Here is a 5,977-nt window from a genome sequence, read left to right as displayed (position 1 = left end):
TATACGCTTTTCTTCGTGAGTTAGCAAACTCGCTGTTTATTCCTAAAATAATTCAACTTGGGTATTAATTTTTTCTTTGAGTTCCCATGACCTAATCAGTAAAATATGTTTAGGGTATTCATATATAACGATGCATCTGTGGCGGTATTCGAATCTCGCAGGCAGGTACTATTTTTTCTAATGAAATACATACTTGACAAACCTTTACCTAGAACTTCGTGACACAGTAAAGGAATAACATCGTGTAATAAAAATCGAACCCGCAAAAATTCTAATTTGTGTAATTACTGCTTATTCCTGCCGTGCCACAGTGATGCGTTTCGATTTGATGAGTGGGACAGGTGTGTGCCATTATTAACATTGTTGATGGCTATGTGCTCCGGTGACCACTTAGCACCAGGTTGGCCGTGATATCGTCTACCCTTAAAAGCAATTAAAAAAAAATCTTAAAGCTATGTTTCTGTCTCTAAAACCAGAGAAGATAATATGAGATTTCTTCGCTCCTGCGAGAATTTCAGCTCAGAATGATAATCTATTGTAGTAATTTCACTTGTAAATTCATAGCTAGTAACCAATTTACGTGCTCAGATTGAATTGTTAAGATTTCAACCTCATTTTTCCAGATAAGATAGTGGTACATTGCGATGTCTTTTTCTTCCGGTAATGATTGAATCGTAAACCGGTATGCCTAACGAGAATAATGAAATAAACAATTGCTGAAAATTCAACTTCTTTGATGAAAATTTAACTTCTTATATAGTAAAAAAGTTAGTCATCATTCGAATCGATTATATCATAATGAAATTTCAATCTGTTTAAAAAGTCAATGATGATGTCACAGGTCGCGTAGATTGGGAAATCGACAAGAACTTTGAGAAGAGAGAGAACAGACGCAATCAATTAATTATCCTCTAAAAATATAACCGTTTCTATGTCAATGGTCGATTATAATTTAAGCAAGCGATTGTTAACTAATCGCATGCATGTTGGTTTGAGATGTCGAGCACTGCACTATGTTGGATTCCGGTGGGAGTTTGTATCTTTTTGCAAATGTGCTATTTTGGTAAGCCGTAGTATAGGAGAGCCATGCGAACAAACGAGTCCATTCTAAGGCAGCTAAACATCCGAAAAAGGCTCTCTTCCATCTGCCGGGAACGTGTTATGAGCTTCTTCGGACACATCATGCGGTCTCCCAGACATGAATTAGAGAAGCTCATAATTACGGGTCGAATAGACGGCAAGCGCGCCGTGGGCAGAACACCAGCCAGCCAGATGGTCAGATCTAGCAAGAGAAGCACTCGGTGGTAGTCTGTACCATGCAGTCCATGCCACCCATGGTCGAGCACATTGGAAGTACGTCGCATGTGGTCGCGACCCTCAGTAGTGAGGGAACGATATAGAAGAAGTACAGGAGAAAATTCTAGCTTCAGTCATGGAGTGTAGAACATTTGTACTCATAGCTCAAGCACAGGTTTCTCGGAAATGCAGTAGACAATGCTGTCATCAATAAAAAAAGACTATTTTGTAGATGTTTACAATTTAAAAAATTAGCACAACGCAACTGTCTCAAGTTATTAGCCTGGTTTTATAAAAAAAAAAAAACTTCGTCAATATTCAGTTCAAGGTACACTTTGGAATTACAAATTCAACCTTTAACACTTGTACAAACAATGTTCGAATGCTCCATTCAATAAATTTTGTAGAATCTTGACTGTACAAATATACAGCTCAGCGAATATCGAGCAAGCTCCAAGTCGTTGGACTCAGATGCAAATTTGCTGACCGCTAATTAATTAAAAGGGGTCTTGTATGTTGAGTGATACTTAATAGGAATAATGTTTCAACCAGTTTTTTAAATTACAAAATGTTTGATTTAATTAATTCGATCCGTCTTAAAGAATTTGTCATTACTGTTGTATTAACTTATCATCAAGTACCTACCTAGTCAGGTCATAAATTCTGTCACATGTTTAATGTAAAATAATTGAAACAAGTTTATTCATTATGTAACCATTCATATACCAAAATGAACTTAACAAAACATAGATTCTTATGACACTAAAGTTTATTCAAAATGACCTCCGTGATTTTGAATACAGACCCTCAATCTGCGCGGCCAGTCGTCTATCGCAGCACGAACGAGGTCCATGTATATATCGGCGGCTGCCTTAATCAAGGATGTCTTGAGTGACTCCAAATTGGGATGAGGCTTTGAGCACGCCTTTTCCTCCAAGTGTTGCCATATCTTGTAATCTAACGGATTCAAATCTGGACTGGAGGAGAGCCAGTCTTGTGTGCTCTTCGCTCTACGAGCTGGCGCCGAATCTTGTTGGAATACCCAGTGCCTGTTATTGAACATGGTATGAGAAACAGGTTCCACAAGGTTCGTCAGGACTGTATTTTGATACACAATTGCATTCGTTTTTACACCTTTCTCACAAAAATGTACCTCTGTTAAGCCTCAATAAGAAACTCCCAACCATACCATGAGCGAGGATGGAAAATGACCTCGTTGGACACGTGGAATACGGTAGCTCGCTTCTTCACTACTATGTGCGTACACCTTATCATTTTGTTTGTTGTAGCTCTCTTCTACGGTAAAAATTTTTTCATCCGAAAAAAGAATTTCCCGATATTTTTTGCGCGCGTACCGCTTCAACAAAGCGCGGCATCTCTTCAGTCTCAGGTCCATTAGACGAGCATTCAAACGATGTCCTGTTTTTCTTCGATATGCCCGAAGCCCTAAGTCTTCATTTAACACCCTTTTCACCGTGGTTCTGCTTAACCACATCTGAAGGGCCAACAGTTTCTGCTTACGTTTGGGATTTCTTTGAATTCGCGCCTTCACAGCTTTTATCACTACTGTAGTCCTAACAGACCGAGGGCGACCACTTCTTGACCTGTCATCTACACTAGAGTCTTCATTGTATCGTTTGATGGTACGATAAACGAATCTTTTGGTTATATTCAAATTTTTCAGTATGTTAAAAATTTGAATTGGCGCGTAACCGCAACGATGCAACGCAATAACTGCAACACGGTCTTCTTTAAGCGTCCACTCCATATTAAAAAAATGAGTAAAATTCTAAAAGTATACATTTTTATTTCCATGAACAATTCGAAATTCGAATTCAATAAACTTTTTTGTGGGCAGCATTCTAAAAGAAAAGTTTTTACTGTGTGACAATACTTATGACCTGACTAGTTATAGTTACTGCGAGATTTGCTTTCAATCTACATCAAAAATAATAAGAAAACCCTATATAATCTTTCCGCGCATTATAATCCTTTGATGCTTCTGTAACGTATTTCGACCTATGGCTATATTTGTTTTCTGCTATTTAGCCAAAAATGAAATTATTTCCATATTAAGGTAGATAATCAGTAAAATAGTTGGACGGATATAATGTTATTCACGAATATAATAACATTGAGCCGACCCCTCCTAACGAAGAAGGATCCCGACACAACAGTTTAGGTTGAAAATTTGTGAATTATGATTTGTTGTAGACTCCTTTTATTCACAAGGATTATTTAAACAGAAGTCAGAACTACAGTTTTAAGATATAAAACTGTAAGCCTTTTACCGCTCCAGGTAAATCGGATCTAAATAGTTCAGACAACTAACAAAGGGACGGCGGAATCCACAGAGACGGATGCAAACAAATATCTGGCCGAACTGAAAAATGGGGTCGTTAAACTGGACGGCATGCATTGACCGACACAGGCGGGATTACATTAACTTCGCTACGATTTTCGAGGGGAAAAGTTTAGAAGGATTCGAGAGTTGACTGACGTATCGTTGCAAAAAATTCAGGGGGTTTCCAATCCGTTACAAAAATTCTGCTATTTTGTTTAAGTTTCTCTTGCAATAGGGTGAATTTATAGTGAAACTTTGATGTATTTATTGTTCCATTTTTTTTTAACATGATTTATGAATGTGCTTAAACATTTGCCATAAATCTAATTATAGAGCACTTGACTGTTGCAGTTGTATAGTTCTTTAAAAAATAATAATAATAATATTAGTTCTATATACATTGGATTCAAGCTAGTATTATTCTCTGTGCTATGGATTTCAGAAATACACATAGGAGACTAAGAATACACCGAATATACTTGGACACCGATTATCAAATGTATTTGTCAAAAATACTGACACCTACCGAGAATCTAATGCAGTTGATTAGTAATTAGAGTAATTAGCCACTACAGTGTCTAGCCATCGTAAAGGTATCGGTGACATCTCTTAGTAACTCATATCTAGTATTGTTGGAAGATCCAGTTTGGTAATCTTCGTTTTATGAACTATTTCGGTGACACCAAATATTTTTAATATTTCAAAGAAAGCAGTAAGTTTTGTGGACGACGCGCCGATCCTCCAACAAACAACTTTCGTTACATCCCTCTGAAATTGTTTTTAACTGAGTTTTAGTAATTTATTTTAATGTATGTTAATTTAATTGGAAGCCATTATTTCGGTATAATTTGACGGACACCGTCTGTTCGGCATTGTAGTGCCAGATGTTTGTAATACTTCAACGTGCCAGGTAAGAGGTTTAGACTCCGATAAATCTTTCTGATTGAATTAATTTCATCGTTTCAGATTTGGCGTTTTGAAACATATAAATAAAAAACTTCAGAGGTGTCAAGGGACACCCGGATGGAACGAAGTTCCTTTCGATTAAGGATTTCGGTGAAGGAATTGTAATTTTTTTTTCAAGTTATAATAATAAATTACGGCATTATGAAGAAGAAAAAAACAATACTATGAACTAAATTACTATTGTTGAAACGCTATCTCGAGAAACTGTACTCATTACGCGGACCAATCGGATACGAGCAATGTCACGCGATAAGCGCCAACACGTTGATTGGTCAGAATGACGGATCTAAAAAGCGTCGTGACAACTTTTCGTAAGAATTTTTTCCGTCTAGCCCCCTTTCACAACGCGCGATAAGGAACTTCGTTCCAATAAATATAAATAACTAGCTGACCCGGCAGACTTCGTAGTGCCTCAATCGATAAATAAAATATCTAAACTTTTGTATGAAATAAACTTAAAACAAACAAAAGAAATCCGTCCGACGGGGGAGACATCAAAGTAAAAACAAAATTGTTATTTTTATTTAATTACGAGCATTTTCATGTTTATCTACCTTTTAAACCTTCTCTGGACTTCCACAAATAATTCAAGACCAAAAGTAGCCAAATCGGTCGAGCCGTTATTGAGTTTTAGGGAGACTAGCGAACAGCAATTCATTTTTATATATATAGATAGATAGATAAATAACTGGGAACAAATCATGCATTGTTATCTGTAAGCAACTTAGGATTTCCAGTGTCATTGATACCACAGACTGTCAGTCAGTCACCGAGTCACATATCATATGTTAGTACGATTAGGGTGATATCGTACCGTTGGGGTACTTGCCACAACCCACTGACAAACTACTAAACACAACCCACTGAGTTTCTCGATGAGTATTCTCAGTGGGTCGTGATTTCGGTGATAGATTCAGCAAAGTACTGGTTTTACATTATGCACATGAGAAAATAAGGTCAGAACACCAATCATATTTTAAAAATAGTTCTTCATCAGCATTCTACATAATTAAAACTAATTTTACGGTTTAATATCGCGTTCGTGATCACGTAAACCGTAAAATATTCGAAAAGTCTGAAATAAATAATAATAACGCGAGAATAAACCGTAAATATGATCTTAATTATATCTTTTACAAAAATGCAACTCCGATTAGTAATAAAACCAGAATATCTAGGAGAGAGAAGAGTTATTCACTCAAAAGAAATAAACAACATGAAAGAAGCGGGCTGTTTAGAGCTTTTTGCATCTACGATAATCGTGTCTCAGGGGAAACACTGTCCATCGCAGCGGTAATCCAAGAACATTGTATGATATTAAGTGGCATCTGTAAAGATCTGTGGTATGTACACATCCCCGAATGACAATGT

This window comes from Bombyx mori, chromosome 16 (assembly GCF_030269925.1).
Source record: "Bombyx mori chromosome 16, ASM3026992v2".
Classification (NCBI taxonomy): Eukaryota; Metazoa; Arthropoda; class Insecta; order Lepidoptera; family Bombycidae; genus Bombyx; species Bombyx mori.
This window is presented reverse-complemented; position numbering follows the sequence as displayed.